This window comes from Glycine max, chromosome 15, assembly GCF_000004515.6.
Source record: "Glycine max cultivar Williams 82 chromosome 15, Glycine_max_v4.0, whole genome shotgun sequence".
NCBI classification, from domain to species: Eukaryota; Viridiplantae; Streptophyta; class Magnoliopsida; order Fabales; family Fabaceae; genus Glycine; species Glycine max.
In genome coordinates, this window is record NC_038251.2 from 15,330,951 (window position 1) to 15,350,636 (window position 19,686).

Genomic DNA, 19,686 nt, shown 5'->3' on the forward strand with positions numbered 1-19,686 from the left:
AAAACTAAAACAGCCAAAGGCATTATAAAAAAAGAGAGAGAAACACCAAAGATGATTAGTAACATAGACTAAGAGTGTTTCTAGTCATGAGATGCAAAAGTATTCATATATTAATATATCAAATTAAATAAACAAAACAGAAAAAATTAATACCTGAGCTATAACTTCACAAAGAGCTTTTAGTAGTAATAAATGATCTAACGGATCAAGTTCCTTGTACTTAGAATTATATTACCTTGTAATTGTCTTGTCCAGTAGATATTAAAGTCAAAGGTCCACTTGGTGGAGCTGTAGTGGTCCAAACTACTCCATGACTCCGGTCCAGTAACTTGCACACAAAGTTCTGAGTCTGCACTCGACAAAAAGAGATTATACTCATTACAATACTTTTCATCTAACTAACTGGACCTTACTGATCCATCCATTTCAATTGAATGAAGAGTTTAATGTCTTAGTGATTTCCATATCAAAAGTTAATTATTTGGTAAAATATATGGTCCAATCCAGCTAACCAGTGGTTAAGAAATTAAACAAAAAAATTATGAAAAATAACATAGGAGTGCAATTCAAAATCATTGCAAGCATATTTTTATGCATTTAATTATTTTAAAAAAATTTAAATAGTATTCTTATTAAAGATATTGGTTAGCATTTGTGTATCAATAAACAAAACAGAGTATAATCAACTAAACTGGCAAAATTAAAAAGAATTAGTGAGATAATTCTATTGAGCTACACATGTTCAGTGCCAAAAACCAAATCAAAACCAATTAAGAATCAATAAATTAATACTACTAATAATCAGATATGGACTTATGGGAAAATAAAAGTGATATATTAGATAGATAATATATACGTATGCTAGGCATATATATGTGTGCTAGTGTCACTATTAGCTAAGTTATAAAATCAAGCTATATAATATATACTTATATATTAGATAGATAAAGTAAATTAATATTAAACCTACAGTTTAGCGTCTTCCCATCCATGAACTTGGCTATCTTTGTTGTGACATGAATATTGGTACTTGTCATCCACCTACACATAATTAAATTCCACCAAACCATTATCCCCAAAATAATAACATACAATAATAATAATTCCTCCATCTCTCGTTATCTTTCTTAAAGTAATATATACTTTTAGTAAATAAAATTTGACTGCACTTTAATAAAATTAAAAAGACAATATAAAAGGAAATAAATTAAAAAGACAAGTGGCAATTACCTTTACAAACACTAATTATAAATCGGGACTCCTAAGGATGAAAAAGAAGGAGAAAACTGCATAGAATTGCTACACTGGAAACAACCACAGCAGTGAATGAGGAATAGGATGTAATTAATCTTAGAAATCAAATCATGCTTCAAATGAATGTAATTAATATTTTTGTTGATATTAATATATCAAAGCATTTTTAAGGGGAAAGCTAAAAAAAAGCACGGCTTCAACAAAGTATAGATGGAGGGTAATAAGCCTTTGAAAGTATATGTCAAGAGAAATAAGAAATAGGAGAATATTTCTTGAAGGGAAACTCTTGTGTGCTGAGTGTCTATAGTCCTGTATAGCAAATCTAGTCAAACAAAACCATAAGGGTCACACTCAATATAGCACGTAAACAGCTGAAAAGAAAGCCATGCCAGCAACAGGTCCAAATCATTGTTGGAAATCAAATGAAAAAATAGATACATTTCTAGAATATAGTATTATTCTAGTTCAAGTCAAATTATTAAAACGATAAACAATGCCACATATCAGGTTGATGTTGCAAGAAATAAGGCATTTGCATTGCATGAAGTGCAGCCCTGGCCATTAAAACTGTAATTATTAAAACTAGTGCAGCCACATATCAGGCTAATATAGTCAAGTACATACTGCATAGTCTCCTGTAATTATTAAAACTGTAAACCATACCCTGGCTATGTCTTGCTGATAATTTGTAAGATAACTAGTGGCCAATGATGCATGAAGTGCAGCCCCATAGGGAAGTCCATCTTCATTGATTACAAGGTAGGGTGAAAGTAATGGTGCACCTCTGCATCCTGTTGGAGGATATAAAGGTTTCTCTTCATCATGGAAATTGACATTTGCTTTGCACCTTTGCACAACAGCTTGACCCATGATAACCTGCATATATATAATATATGAATCAGCCTTAAACATGAAGGCCACAAGGCAACACAACAATCTCATTCTTGCAGTTATAAGTCATTATTTTTTCCCACCCCTAGTACACTATCTTGTAATCCATATACTCGATGGTTTTCAATTCCATATGGTGCTCATTCAAGCTCAACTTTCCAGCCAAACTAATCACTCAGTTTCTTGCATAAAATATAATAATGCTCTTACTTGGCATATAATTAATAATGATTCTTGGAAGTTGGAACTATAGTTATGTTCAATTATCTCTACCATAGAAAAGCTTTAACAAGTTATACATTTCAAGCAAATAAAACAGGCAAAAGGTTTCCATGAATAGGCTCCAATCAAAGGTTGTGCTCATAGTTTCATTTTAGTTCATTTTCTTTTTGATAGTCACATATAATTTATTTTAAGTAAACATGTAGAAGACAAGACTAAATTGTCACTAACACTGTCATCAACTCATATTACAAATGCCCAATGGGATAAACACATATTTATATGAGCCCAAATTATCAATATATCATTCAGAAAGAAGACAACCAAAGCTAAAAAAGAACATTTCATCCCTGCTTCCTATGATACTCTTAAACAGAACACCCAAGAAACTTGTTTACCCATTACCACTTAACAAAATAAAAAACACATACATATCAAAAATAGAAACTCCATAGTTGACATCATTATCATGATACCTAAGTAGAAACATACAATGAAAAGATAATAACTAAAGCAAGCATGCAAGACAAGTTCATTTAAATGGTTGAATTGCATATCCCATAAAAACCAACTTGGGCTCCTCCATCGGAGAATCCGGCAACGCCGCTGCCTTTTGCGGCTTCTTTGCCGACAACTCCTTCTTGTCCTTCAATCACCGGTGACAGAACCACATCTGCAACTGCCAATCCGACAATTCCAACTTCTCCGACAACTCCACCCTCATAGTCTCCAACGAGTAATTCTCAACTAAAAACCAAAAACAAAAAAATTGAACAATAAAAAAGCCTAGAAATTGAACAAGAAAAAAATAAAATAAAAAAGGTTAACGATAACAAACCAGCATAAGCTTTCTCGAGTGTTTCAAGTTGAAACGGCGTCTTCATTTGACGTTTGGCCTTGCTTAGACACTCACTCGAATTCTCGATTTTGCTATTACTTTCATTGTAGTAGTTGTTGTTGTTATCATTGTTGTTTTCTTCCTTCTTCACATTGTTGTTCTCTGCCTCAGCTGAAACAGTAGATTTTCTTGTCCCCTCCACACAGTTTCAAATGAAATTTTACCACTAACTATTTCCAATTCAAAATTGCTCATCATAGAAAAATAAGTGACATGTTTAAAATAGAATACATACGATGAATAATTGACTTCAATAAATATCCTCTTCAATGATTTTCCACCCTTGAAATACTCTCTAATGGAATCTCTAATGGAAGATATAGTTGTCACAACTCCTTTGACATCTAAAAAAAATATTAAAACATAAATAATTAAAATAATTAAGAAAAAAATCAAGCATATGAAAATTAAAGTCATTATTGAATAACTGAATAATATTAAAAAAATCATACCTATTAGATAATCTCTCTTAATATTCAAGGGTACAAGCTTACATGGAAACCATTCAACTGCAAATAAAGTACAACTTTTGTTAAAAATATAAAACCATTCAACTACACCTAATAGCTTGAATTTAAAGAAGAGTTGGTTCTTAACTTGGCTTGAGAGCCTTTGTCACCAAGTGGTCAGAAGTCTAATCCTTGTTGCTCCACTGCAGCTCCACCACCAAATTGCTAAGTTTCAATACCACGTTAAGGACCAACTCCCCTACAAGCTTAAGCTTACATCGAAGCCCAGAAATTAATGGTTATATATATACCATTTTCTCACTCAATAGCTTTAAAGCCTAAAAGAATATATAGTAGAATTGGCTATGATACATGAAAAGCCTAAAATGTATTATGTATCATATGTAAAACTAAACTACAGAGAACAAAATTATTTGGACAACTCACCACCCATCCAAAGCCCTGTAGCACTGCACCTTACCTTCTGCACTAATGCTTCAAAATAGCCAAAATGTATGTCAATAGCTAGGTAAAACAATACATTCCATAAATTATCTAGTTCGTATTAAACAATACCTTCCATTATTCATAAATTCTAATTCTGTATTGCTTTGGCTTCATTCAAGGATCTGTAAGGTCCAATTATATTTTGGTAAGGCATACATCACAACCAAAGTAACTTGGGGCAATATTAACCATGATTAATTGTGTTCTTTCAAAGGATGTGAGGATTTCTTAAGACACTCCAAATTAAACACGGAAAAGAAAGATATTTAACATCTCACCTCAGCATAATCAATCATTCCACCAGCATTTGAATACATTGGACGACCAAATTAAACACAAGAAAAAAAGATATGTTACAAAGTAATACATTGGACGACCAAATTTCTCAACTTCTTTGAATGCACTTGACCAGCTTCTGCTGATGATTTAGCTCTTAACAATGATTTATTTATTGATAGTGCCTGAAAGGATTGAAAGAAATCATTGTTTCCTAGCTGTAGTAAGAAGCAAAAGTATACTAACAATTTATTAAGGATTAGTACAGCTTAAAGTGAAGAGGCTAACATAAGAAAAACTTTGTAACATAAATTTTACATTATCATTCACAAATACTTCAAAATTAAATATCATTGCTGGCTTTAATTAATTACACAATATTTGAATAAAAATACCTTTTCCCTCTCTTCAGGTGAAAGATACACATTACGTGAACTCATTGCTAGATCATCATTATCACGTGTTATTTCAACACCTATCACTTTTATGGAGAAATCAAGATCTCAAACATATAAAGAATCAATCAGTCAAACTACATGGAACAACATCAAATAGATCTAGTACTAATAGACATTAAACAGAAATGTAAGCGTTAGTGAAAATAATAGCCCTAGTGATAACATAATGCAAAGCAAGGAAAGAGAAAGAAAGACTGAGTAGAAAAGATTGGGAAAGAGGCAGCAGACCCCTCAAATTGTTCTTCCTTTTTTGCCTTCTCAGTATTCCTCTTTAACTCTAGGTGCTATAGATCTCTATTTATTGCCATACTAAACCAACAATATGGAATTAATCTGTTCATCCCAACATGCAGCTATACTTACCACCTAAACCAAAATAATAGAACCTACATATTAGAAAATATTAATAGCTAAAAGGAAAGTTTTTTTCTTGAACTTAATGACAACACTCCCACCGAACACGATTTCAGATTTTTACAGAAAAGGTTTGCATCTACAAATAAAATAATAAACTGATATAATTACTCAATTAGACAAGATAAGCATTATGCAAGTGAATAAAGAGTAATTAAATACAGTGATTGCAACAATTTCATAAACTATAGAGAATAAAATTATCTTTGATTCATAATATTTCAACAAGTAGAAAAAATTGGATTACGTATAAAATTAACATAATATTCATAATATTCCAACACATGTGGTAATGACAATGTGAAGATTTTAAAAAATAGGAAAATTGGATTGAGTATAAAATTAACATACTACAATCGAAATCAGCTCTTGAGCCTTCATAATTAAGCTCTTTTATTAGCTGCAATGTTACATACAACTCACAATGTCAAGATTCACATAAACTCAAGAAATGTCCAGAAATTCTCAGAAAGCAACATCCTTATAGTTTTATAGTTTCAATTTTATAGTTAAAAAATAAAGGAAGATGAAGATAAAATCATAATACCTTATGACTTGAACTAGTATATCAATAATGCTGATAGGAAAATTATAATCTCCAGTAATTAAGCCAACTATTAGCTAAACAGACCATAATATTTTGATTTCATTGGATCTTTATTGACCACAACTATAAAGAGTACTCTACCTTGCCATCATATTATTGCTACAACAATACTTCTAGAGCAATATATGTCGGAGTTCCCACATTTGGCTTAGGTTGTGAATGAAGCACCGAAGACTGCCAATAACAAAATCTATTAGATTTGTAGGATATAGTAATTGATAAAAACAATTCAAATTTTTTAAAATATGTAAAACTAAGTTCCATTCCTTATATTCACCCCACACCCCAACCAACCTGCCAACTTAATGAACTTAGCATTCTCCTAATCCTCTTCTCAGTAGTTTTCCTCTTCTTATAAACATACACTTTCCAAATCCTGAGCGTTTCAAAATTCAAGCCTACATTCTGGTCTAGCACTCTATCACTTAGACTTGGGATATGCCCAATTCTAATGAATGGATTAAGCACAAACTTAATTAGTAATTCAAATAATCAAATAATTCACAATCATAATCATGCACAATTGTCCCTTCCAATAACAAAAATGAATAAAACCACCTTTTAGTAACTCAAGGAGATAGTTACCCAAGTTCAATATAGTAGTGTCTATATTAGTAGAACAAAATAGCTTCATAAGAAAACTAAAGAACAACCTTATGGAGATCAGTTACCATTGCATGACAATAGCTGACCCCAGATATGAGTTGCCGAAAGAAAAAACGAGCCTGTGGCATAGTAATGGGTTAATATTACACATGAAATAGAGACCTAGCACAAGAAAATGGAAACAAATTGTATAAGAACCTCATCCTCATTAAAATGCCCTGCATTGCAGATTGAGAGTTTGTGATCAATTCCCATTATCTCAGCACGAGTAGTCTCCTTGGCATTCAACAAATATTGTATTCCATTCCCAATCTTCAACCTATAATCACTCAATTAGTACCATTGGCATCATAATGAATTCAAGAGACACCACAATATCTGATAACATCAATCAATCACAATTTTCTTGATAATAATGATAATGAATTGGTGATAAGAGAGTGACCTCTTAAGGGCTTGGTTGCACTCCATGGCGAGAGCCTCAAGGTCTTTGATTTTGTGTGAGAGAATGGTGTGGAGATCGCATGCTTGCTCCTCTAACGCATTCCTTAGAAGCTCAGCCTCTGTAGAGCCCCTTTCCATGTCCTTCGCATTGAATGTATCCACCTCCATGCGCAGTTTCAGCTCCTTGTTCTCCTCATAGATCCACTTCCTCTTCTCTTCCTTTGCCTCTACCTACTTGTCCTTCTCCACTAGAACCCTCTCTGACTGCTCGATCCATGACAATAACTCCTCGTCCTCGATCTTTCTATGGAAATTCTTCATGCCATCCTCCAGTATTGCCTTCTCCTTCTCCAGCGCATCTTTCAAAGACGGCAGGAACAAGAGCCGACCGAGCTCCGCCTCGAGTTCAACAGCGCTGCGATGCATGGACTAGAGGTGGTCCTTGGCGGTGACCTTTTATGTGGTGGAGCTTCTCCTTGATGTTGCGGTCGAGGTCCTCAACAATGTCGTCCTCGTTGTGGATGAAGTGCATGTAGTTGTTGATAGTGTATTGGTAGAAAGAGTTGTTTTGTTTAGGGGAAGAAGAAAGGTGGATGTGGAATTTGGCGATATGTTCGAGGCAGTGGATAAGAGTGAGGAATGTTGGCCATAGGTAAGGAACAGGGGAACGAAGAGTTGATTTGTTGAGTTTGAAAAGATAATTGAGGCATTTAAGGAAGAGAGGGAGATTGTCTTCGAGTTTGGAGGAAGGGAAGTCGAGGAGTGTGAGAAGGAATTTTAGGGTTTCGAACAGGCGCATTTGTGTGTGTAGTGGTTAGTGAGAGGGGAAGTTGAACAGATGCGTTTGTTTTTATTTAATTAAAAATAGTGGAAAATATTTTAAGACAGTTGACAACCTTTTAAGACAATTTTCACAAAATCGTCGTAAAGATGTTGCATTTAGTTATAAAAATGTCACCATGTTTCTATCTAAGTCGATTTTTATCAATTGACGTAAAATCAACATCGTAAAAAGTGGTTTTTGTAGTAGTGTGCATCAACATAAATATGTCTCATGAGTGCAAAATATGTCATAAATATTTGTGTAACATTTTCATAAACATAAATCATTATCTTTTGCATGCTTAACACTTGTCTTTTCCACTTTTTTTGTCATACAACAAAAATTGACCTCAAACTTTTAAGAAGCATCCATTTGTCCTTATACTATGACCTCGTACTTATATACTCCTCTGGTCTGAAAGGTAACTACAACTTATTGAGAATAGAAGTGATAAAACCTACCACTAATAAGGGTACCTCAGAAATCTTTTGCACGCACCTTTTTCAATAAAACCTTTAGTCATCCCTAAGTATCTAGAGGGATTACTATCTTCTTTCCTCCACAAAAGATTTCTCAACATGCATATATAAAACATGGTATATCCTCATTGCGTCATGAATGAATTCATGACAGAAAATGCCATGTTTGTGTAGCTAGAGGTCTTGTACTTAACATATGCATGGCCTTTCTTAGTGTGCTTGACCTTAGAGCTTAGCCAACAAGAGTGGTGCTTAGCGCATAAGAGTGGTCCTTAACATACAAGAGTGGCAGTTAGTGCCATTTTATAAAGGCTATAAACTTACTCTCTAGAAGTCCCACACTTAGCGTATGTTGGGGTGCACTTAGCGTGACTGCTAAATAAATTAGGATATCTTCTCTACTAGAGCCATACTCAACACACCACGGTGGGAACATAGTGTGGATGCTTTAATCTTTTTACCGCCTCTTCAACCCACTCATTTCTAAATGTGACATCCTATATATAGGACGCCACAAAGATTAACCTTTTCTATGGAATCAACTTTATTGAGAACTTTACTTCGCTTTCTAGAGGTAAGGTGGTGACTTCATCGGAAAACACATCTAAATTCTCTAATAATGCATATAGTTGCAAGTTCAACCTCAACTTATATTTTTTAAGGAAATTAATAAAATAAAACTTTTTCCACTTTCCACTATGCTTTGGGAGACTTGAGAAATGCTAGAGAAGATAAAAGAAATTGGCTTTAGGGTGGAGGAAATATCTTAGGAAAATTATATAATATTACTAAAACAAAAACATAATTTGATTGGAAAAAAGTGAATCGATGTCAAGGATAATATCTAGTCCAGTCAAATTATAGTCATACTATCAAATACACACTACTAGAAGGAAGACTTTCAATGTCGATTCCAAAACACATTCGAAGACGGTTTCAGAACCGTCTTTGAAGCCACCGTTGTGGAAAATATTTACTTTCCACGGCGGTTATCCAATCATCTTAGTATCGAAGATTTCTAAGACTGTTTAGTAGAAAAACCGTATTAGAATGTTTTTTTTAAAAATAGAGGTAAAAACCGCTTAGAATGTAGACTTTTTAAGAGAGTTTTTCAAAGAACTGTCTTAGAAGATCTTTTATAAAAAAAGAATTTTAAAAAAATGAGGATTTTAAGACGATTTTACAAAGAATCGTCTTAGAATGTTTTTTTTAAATAAAAATAAAAATTAATTAGAAATTAACTACAACTACTATTATAATTGCATCTCCTTTTTTAAAATATCTACTATTCATGGTGCATAATCTCATTCACATGCATATTAATAAAATGCTCTACCAAATTCAAAGAGAACCTATTTTCTACAAAGAAGGATAAAAAATATTTTTTTATTGAAAAAGAGAACCTATTATTTACAAAGAAGGATAAAAAATATTTAAAATAGTCACTGAGTTAATATTTTAAAGTAGAATTGCATGTCACCCTATGCATGGATCTCTTCATTTGCAAGATAGGAAATAAGTAAGAAAAAAATTCATCACATACCTTGTAGAAGATAGCATCAGCTACAAAAAAAGTAAGCGAAGCCAAACAAAACATAAGCACATTAGATTTGAAAAAGTAATAAAAACCAAGAAATAAAACTTATAGAAGAAAAATGAGGCATAAATTTCAAAACTGTAGATTTTTTCTTTGTCTTGTAGAATAGTAGTGCAAATATACCCTTAGCAAGGTGGTATTTAGTAGTAATAAAAACCTTGTAGAATACTTAATTTACATAAGTAAATTGCTAAATAATTATGGGATGAAGTACGTACTTAAGAAAAATTATTTAGTCTAAGATAGGAATCATTTGACCATCTGTAACATTAAAAAATAGACATTATTAAAATACATTAAAGAGATAATGGATATACTTGGGTACCAACCATCACGAACACATCCTTTTTTTGAAGACCAACAATGCTAATATTCATAATATATCCTGATCTAAAATCAACATTAGTATTTACACCAATGCCTTCACCCCATACATCATTTGACCTCATTCTTCATTTGTCCTACAATGGGTAAGTTGAACAAGATTTCAAAATAGCAAACTATGATAATCATGAAACTTAAAAACTAAAAAGAGACAACTTCTGAAATTGATGTTTGAGTTGTACAATTGCAAATGGATTCATGAACCAAAAAATTACAGAACTATATTCCTCAATTTAGATACATGGAACTAACATCATAAGAAATGACAGAGCTTGAGTCCTTTGCTTTGGCATATGCTATCAGGGGTGTTAGATACATGGAACTATGGAAGGAATTTGTTACTCCATTGTTTTCTTCTTGGGCTGCATAATGAACTTTGTTACTTCATATGTGTTTGCATCTAACTTCTAGCCACACAATACCTTGAGACCTGTATTTGTTTGCATAGAACCAAAGTGAGTTATAGTTACAATTACAAATAAATAAAAAAATCAACTCAAATTCAATGGGAATTACTAATTAGTACTACGTACACTCTCTTAGATAAGTGAGCAATAATCTTCACCAGATTGCTACCAAATTATTTTTTAAGAATAAATGACTAGATACCTTATGTGAGAGTATTGTAGCACTACTCAAGGCACCAACCACGCAGGGGACAACAATGGCGGTACTATAGCAATACTCAAGATCTTCGTCGGTAACTTCAACAATGCCATCATGCTCAACCTCATCAACACCATGGCAGGTTCCCCCAGTGTCACCGGCTGCCTCGGCCTTGACGTTGGAGAGCTCTCCGCATTCGTCGTGTTCACCCTCACTCCCGACCGGATATACGGTCCTCTCCCTGAATCTCTCTATGATTTGAAGAACCTTAGGTTCTCGACTGCAACTTCATCATCATGGGATGATGGACAGTAGGGATTACATCGTCAGGACTGTCCACGCTGCAGGCCACCATTGACTTCCTTAGCACCACCAGCAAAAACGCCACCAGTGACACCAAGTTTTGCTATTCTTCACCATTGGCGCCTCTTTGGCCCTTCCCGATAGCACTGCATTCGCCACCATTGGTCACCACCACTTGCCTTGTCATCCTTATCTTTTTTCAAACACACACATGTTTTATCTCTCTATTAGAGTGCACAAGTGGAGAGAGAAATTTTTATTTGGTTTTGGTTTATTGGGGAATGGAGAGAGACGATCTGCTTAACCATAACATGCTAAACATGTAGATGAATGAGAACCAATAAAGGGACATTGGGAAGAGGAAAAAGGGTATTAGGAAGAGGAGAGAGCACGTGAGAGGAGAGGAACGACCCACATTCAAAAGTTAAAATTGCACAAATTTGGTTTTTACGAAACCATCTTTGAATAATGTAAAACAAAGACGGTTTCGTGAAAACCATTTTTGTTTTACATTATTCAAAGATGGTTTCGCGAAAGCTGTCTTTGAAATGTTGACAATATTTACAAAATTACCACTGCTATACAAACGACGACGGTTTTTCGATAACCATAGTTGAGATTGTGTCATAAAAAGGAGTTTTTTTAGTAGTGACACAAGGAAAATCCTATCTTGGAGTAAAAGATAGAAATCTATGTAATCATGAGAAACAAGGATATAATCCTTAGCAAGAGTAGATACATTGAACAAAAGAAGTAATGGTTTGATAGACAATTTTAGGTGAAGCACACAATCTTAAGAAATAAAAGATGGGTCACTTCTAAGTTATACAAAACAACTAAAATGTCTTGATTTATAAAACATATACCTTGAATCAAGTTGCCAACCCCTTTAGTCTTTTCACCACTCAAGGTGAAGACTTTTCCTTAAATTTGGAGGACTAAAAGGAAAATTCATAAAATGAAAAAGTTGTTTTCTTCCAACATGTCGAAATCTAAGCCCAAGCTCTACAGCGGATCAATTCAACAACTACATTAAAATCTGGTTATTTCCCTTTGAAAACTATGCTTTTTCTTTATGTCCACAGGGATGACGTCACTATACTCCAAACTACTTTCCAAACTTTCAATGTGCCCGAGCCACCCAAGGTGAATTATGTTGTTCCAAATTTTAACATGGGTCCTGATGTATCACCCATTGAACCCCTGCCCATCTGTTGCAATTGTACCAAATACTCATAGCAAAGTTATAAGTGGAAAACAAGTGATTCAAGTCTTCCTCCTCAATATTACATAATAGACACAACAAATTAGTTCCTTATATTCCTCCTTAAAATGAGTTTTGAAGGCAATTTTCCCCTTAGCTAGTGCCAAAGAAATACAAACACTATTTGAGGCAATTGGATTTTCCACGTATGAGAGAAAGAATGTGAAACTTTCTTGTGGATTAGAATGAGTAGCTTGTGTGCCTCCTTGACCGAGTATGCACCTGAGGGATCACCTTTTTAAACTAATATGTCCTCCCCAACTTGATTCAGTATTGCATAATTAATGTCACTCAATAACTTGCCCAATATAGACAACTCCCAGATAAACCATGGTCTTCACCACCTAAGATGCCACTCCCAACTACCTTCCACCCATTCCCTTACTTCCCCAACAACACTTATTTACCCTCTTACCACATACTTCAACTAAATCCCTCCACCAAATGGTCTCTTCCTTGATTGATGCATTATACACCAACTTAGACACCCCCTATACTTAGATGTTAAAACTTTTACCAATAGCCCCTCACAATTATTTTGCACTCTCTATCTCCATTTACCAAGAAGGGCATGATTAAATGCCTTTATATGTTTAACTTCAGGGTCTGCTTTGTCTTTTGGTACACATACATCTTCCAAACTCACCCAAACAACCTTCCCTCACTTCTTTTCTCACCCCTAAAGAAAATTTCGTTGAATAAAATAATCTTATCAACCACACAAGAAGGTATCTTAAAGAAAGAAGAATAAACAAAGGTAAAGATGATAATACCGAGTTGATAAGAATCATCCTACCTCCAAAGGAAAGACTTTTTTGTTTCCAACACGGTAACTTACTCCTTAGTTTGTCTAGCATTGGTTCCCACATTGACTTTCTCCTTGGATTAGCTGCAATAGGGATACAAAGATAGGTAAATGGTATAAAAGTCACTTTACAATTAAGTAAGGTGGCATACCTATATAAAGAGCTTTCATCCAGACCAACACCACTAATTTTCTTTTTAAAAAATTAACTTCCAATCCGAAAGCAAGTTCAAAGCATCTCAAGATACTCTTTAAGCAAATAAAATTGCTCATGGAAGCCTTAGGGAAGAAGAATGAATCATCTGCAAATTGCAAAAGAGAAACTTTCACTAGATCTTTCCCTACCTTATAACCGAAATACTTTTTAGTTAAACCCACTAGCCTTATAAGACTGTAAGACCCTCCACCGTTAAAAGGAAAAGAAATGGTGCAATTGGATCACCTTGTTTTAGTCCTTTAAGTGGTTTGAATTCATTGGAAGGACTACCATTGACCAAGACGGACACCGAGGAAGAGTTCAAACCCCATTTGATCCAACTAATCTACTTCTCGCAAAACCTCATCTTTCTCAACATATAGAAAAGAAACTCCCAAGAAACGAAATCATATGCTTTTTCAAAATTAACTTTAAAGATCAAACATTCCTTCTTTTTCCTTTTAGCTTCATTCACTATTTCATTTGCCAGAAGAACACCATCCAACATACACCGGCCACCCATACAAGCACATTGAGCTTCATCAACAAGTTTTGACATGACACTCTTCAACCTCTTGGCCAAGATTTAAGCTATTACTTTATATAAGCAACCAACAAGTGAAATTGGTCTATATTGTTGGACAAGTGGCCTCAATAACTTAAGATGGGGGTGAATTAAGTTTTAAAATTTTCCGATTAACAAATTTTAGTTCCCTTTTAAATGATATATGATAGGCTCAGAATATAGAAGAAGAAGAAGAAGCAATCAATTTAATAATGTTCTTTTAAATGCGCAAGACAAAGTAAAATGCAATAAAATAACTGAGATAAGGAAAGAGAAAAATGCAAACTCCATTTATACGGGTTCGGCCACTTCCCGTGCCTAGGTCCAGTCCTCAAACAATCCACTTGCGATTTTCATTTATACGGGTTCGGCCACTCCATTTTACAACTTCTGAACCACCTAGGGATTCCTCTCCCTTGAGTTCAGGATTCTCACAATCCAAGAGACAAACAGTCTCTTAATCATAACAATTCTTTTCAGAAAGTACAAAAGTTTTTCTCTCTTTTAGAGAAGATGATACAAGTTGAAGATCTTAGAAGAAAACTCAATTGATTTGCAAGTATTTGGCCAATGATTTATTTATGAGAGAATAAAACAATAAGGTTCTGAAAAGCTTTGAAGATTTTCGTAAATAAGTCACATATTTATAGACCCTTGGTGGCTTTTCAAAAACTTTAGAAGAGATGCGACTTTTCAGAATATTTTTCAAAAATTCTTTCACTGGTAATCAATTACAGATTCTTGGTAATCGATTACTCAGTTATACATTGAAGGGTCATAACTTTTCAATTTGAATTTCTGAAGTTTCGTTACTGGTAATCGATTACAAGAAAGTGGTAATCAATTACAACATTTAAATTTCAAATTTCAAACATCTTTTTGAAAAGCCTCTATTGTAATCTATCTCTGGTAATCGATTACTAGTGGAAAAAAATATTTATTTGTACGTATAAAAACTATTTCAAGGCTTTTTATAAAATCATTTGGAAATCAAGTTTTGAGGCCAAACCTTCTTTTACCAATATGAGATTCTTTTAACAAAATAAAGTAAGTCTTGTCTTTTTCTTGATCTTGAATTTAGACTTGAAGTAATCTTGTGTTGCTTATATCTTGACATCATCAAAATCTTCATACACATACATTCACATATATTCTCCATGCCCTTAAGGATTAATTTTCTTTGGAATGAAAGTGATAAAAGATGAGTTACCACCTCTTGGAATTGAACCATTCTCCCAAAACTCCTCCAACTAGCCCAAAAAATATTGAATCATAAAGCTCCAACATTTTTTTATAAAAGAAAAATTAAAACCACCTTGGCTCAAGCTTTTGTCACCCCTACAATCCCACACCACTTCCTTCACCTCCTCCAAACTAAATTAAGTACACGACATCTTATTATCTTCAACCCCTATACTTGAAAATTTAACACCATCTAACTTTGGTCGAGTACTAATTTCCTCCACTGAAAAATATGGAGCTCCTTTTTTGACCAAGCAAGCATTTTCAACCCATGACCCTCCTAACTCCAAGCTCTTAAGTTCTCACATCTTTTTTATCCATCTTTCCAAGGAGTTGAAATACTTAGTATTACCATCCCCTTCCTTCAGCCACTTAGCTCTTGATTGTTGGTGAATAATAGATTCTAGTCTTCTAGATAATCTCAAAATATCCCCTAAGTGCTTCCTCCTCCTCATAAGCTCCATCTCCTCCAAGCCCTCCTCTTCATCTTTCAAATCCAACACTCGAATCTTCTTTACCAATTCCAAAGCTTGCTTTTCTATCTCCCCAAAATGTTCTTTATGCCAATCCCTTAAATCCCTCTTAAGTAGCTTTAATTTCTCTTTAAGAGCAAATTCTTTCTTCCTTTGTACTTTGTATGAACACCACCATTTCTCTACCATTTCTAAGAAACCTTTTTCCGAGAACCAACAATTTAGAGTTTTAAATGGCTTGGGCTCCCAATCTATGATAAAAATTTTCATCACAATAAGGCAACGATCTGAAAAACTCCTATTAAGGATGTATTGTATGCTGCCCAGCCATATATCAATCCATGTATCAGAGACAAGGATGCGATCTAGTCTACTATTAGAATGACCATGCAACCTATACCTAGTATACTTTCTTCCCACCGTTGGGAGATCCTCCACCCCCATATCAAAGATGAATTTGTTGAACATATCCATATCCCTAGCACCCACCCCAATTTGTTTCTTACATCCCTTTTTTCCTCCTTTCTTTTTACTGAATTAAAATCGCCAAGGATATACCAACTTTCCCCCCTCCCCAACGACCTTTTTGGGACACAAGATGAGTGAATAGGCAATTTAGTCCCTGAGATTATACCCATTTTGCATATTAGTCCTTAACTTAATATTAAATTCAAAATAGTCCATATCTTTGCATAAGTGTTGCAAAACAGTCATTCCGTTAAATTTTAAAGTAACGCCGTTAGTGAGGTCAATTTTAGTGCCACGTGAACTATCCAACGTGGCACTAAAGGATGACGTGACATGACACGTGGACGTGCCTCCTAAAAGATGCCACGTCATTTAATGATAACAAAATGAGTAAATAGGCAATTTAGTCCCTGACTTTGTACCCCTGTTGCATATTAGTCCCTAACTTAATGAAAAATTCAAAATAGTCCCTATCATTTGCATAAGTGTTGCAAAATAGTCCCTAACTTAAAAGATGCCAGAAATCATGCTTAAAGTGTCCATGCATTGCAAAGGTTGTGCCTTGCACGATTTCTGGCGGCGCAGATTCCTCCTTGGATTCCTTGTCATCTTTTGATTCCTCTGGTTTTTTCTCTTCTTCTTTCTTTTCTTCTTCATTTGCGTTTTTCTCCTCCACTATATTTTCCTTTGGTTTTTTCTCTTCCTATTCAAAACACACAAAAAAAAAAAATCAGAACCCAAAATGATACATTGATGGTAATTGAAGAAAAAAAAAGAGGAAAAGAGAATGGTTATGCAGACCTCGCCCATTGGTGTTAACGACTACAAAGATAAGGTTGTTGCTGTGGATTTTTGGTTCTTTTTATTTGTGCAAGTGTGTGTGGGTTCTTTTTCGTATATATGCCTCAATTGGTTCAGAACCATCAAATTTGAAGAAGCCACTTATTCTATCATCATCAAATGACGTGGCACTAAAATTGACCTCACTAACAGCGTTACTTTAAAATTTAACGGAATGACTATTTTGCAATACTTATGCAAAAGATAGGGACTATTTTGAATTTTTCATTAAGTTAGGGACTAATATGCAACGGGGGTACAAATTCAGGGACTAAATTGCCTATTTACTCGTTTTGTTATCATCAAATGACATGACATCTTTTAAGAAGCACGTCCACGTGTCATGCCACGTCATCCTTTAGTGTCACGTTGGATAGTCCACGTGGCACTAAAATTGACCTCACTAATGGCGTTACTTTAAAATTTAACGGAAGAACTATTTTGCAACACTTATGCAAAGATAAGGACTATTTTGAATTTAATATTAAGTTAGGGACTAATATGCAAAATGGATACAATCTCAGGGACTAAATTGTCTATTCACTCAACACAAGATCCTCCTATACTTTCCCTTTTTCCTCCACATCACACGATGCATAGACATTAGTAATAACACATTGAAAAATACCATCCTTCCAAATTTTTTTAAAGCCAATAAAGCTCTTCCTGTAGGCCATCTAACACTGTCCATGTTTCTTTTTTTCATAAACAAAGAATTCCTCTAACTGCATTACTTGTTGGAACCTCCCTCCCATCTACTTCGAAATTCCCACTAATGATTGACATAGGAAATTGGACACTTTCTCCAATTTAGTTTGTTGTAGAAAAATGAAATTCACCTTCTCCTTTATTATCAAATCTCTCGTACTTCTCAGTTTTACCTTTCCTCCTAACCCCCTTACATTGTGACTAAGAATTATCAGTGGCAATAATGGTCTTCACCTCAAAATTATGATTATTTGTTCTTGATTTGTCCTCTTTATTCCTCATTTCCATTTCAACGGTTCATAAATTTCCCTAGCCTCCTTTTCAATATTTTATATTACTAGCAGTTCATTGCCACAAATTCTATAACTCCTCTTGTCTTTTATAACAATTATGTCACCCTTTTTTTTTGTCTTAGAGCAATATGGAATACGTACTACCTTTTCCTTCTTTCTTCCTCCAAGATTGTCCTCCCATGCATGCAGTTGATTAACTGCCCTGTTATTTTCCTAAATACCCTCCTTCGTGACCCCCTTATTTCTTTCTGTCTGCTTTCTTCTTTCAATTGGGCTCAAACACAACTGAGGATTCTCAATTTTCTTTCCTTTGCACGACCCATGACTCAAATCTGTCTGCACCCCATGATCTTCAGATTCTCCTTTACTATTACCACCCTCTTTTTTGTGACCCCCTTTTATCTGTTTTTTGCAGCCACGATAGTATCATTTGGGCTTAAGTAATTGGCCCAATTTACTACCCAACACTTTATTTTTTGTAGCAGTTCCCCTATGTTTGCCCTCATCTTTTCTCCCAAAATTTGACCCCACGATATCCTTTTCACCTTTCTCGCTCTTCTTTTGTGCCTCTCTCCCTCTTTGACCTAGTCGTTCTGAAGTTGAGGTCTTCAATGCCTTTGGCTCATTTGACCTATCTCCTCCTAGTCTCTTATCCTTTAGGCTATCTTTGTTGCCCAAATTTCCTTTTGTGTGCAAAATATCTTTTATTGTTATGTCTCCACCTTCAACATGATGTTCCCTTTCTTTTGTTCTTTCACAATGCCTTTTTGTCCTTTCCTCATTTAATGTAGCTTGACACACCTCTGTACACCTTTTTTCAGCCCCCTTTGAATTTGAAAAAGCTAGTTAGCGGTGATCATCGTTGGGACCACCTCTTCCTCTGAGCCAAGACCTTCTTCCCATTCCACACCATGTACTAAACAATCAGAAACACTAGACTCCCTTTGCATCACAGAAGAACAACATCTTGGTCCATGAATCGTTCTTCCCTATGTAAACAAGAGTACAATTGTAAATCGCCCATCTCCTCCACCATCCTAATAGAGCATACTCTGTCGTTGATTTTTATATTTTGATGTTTTGAGATCATGCTCACTCAAGGAGTGTGGACCTGAACTCGAGCAAAGTCAAGCCTTGAGAAATTTGTCGCTCTCGCATCTATTGCCACCATATTTCCCACAAAAAAGGAATCGGTTTTCAAAACATTTCGATCTCTAGACACTCAAAGGGACCTCATTGATCCTAAGCCACATAAGTCTATGCCCTGAAATCTCTTCCGGTGACCACTTTACTACCGATTTGAAATATTCTACAAACCATTCTGATTTCAAAACATCTTCTAATCTCGCTCCCTCTTTTGGAGTGATAAGTGCCAAGTTATCTCCTAAATGCTTGAGACACAACAAATGAGTATCTTCCACCATGAGCAGTTCATGATCATTTTGAAGACCCTGGGAATTCCAAAGTTTAGCCACCAAGCTTCTACTAAGCCCAAGTGTCTTTATAACATATTCCCCTTTTGTGAGTCTTCCTTTTCCTTGTGACTGTTTGTTTTTTATTCCCCCAAGATGTTGGTTCCACCTTCCTCTAATTTGTTTCCTCCTGTATTCCATA

The 19,686-nt window shown here is 34.7% G+C and overlaps 1 pseudogene; it reads right to left on the minus strand.

Moving 5' to 3' along the window:
* Positions 1-7,194, minus strand: part of LOC100802837 (cytokinin dehydrogenase 2-like) — a 34,751-nt pseudogene extending 27,557 nt beyond the window's left edge.
* Between the last annotated feature and the right edge of the window lie 12,492 nt (positions 7,195-19,686).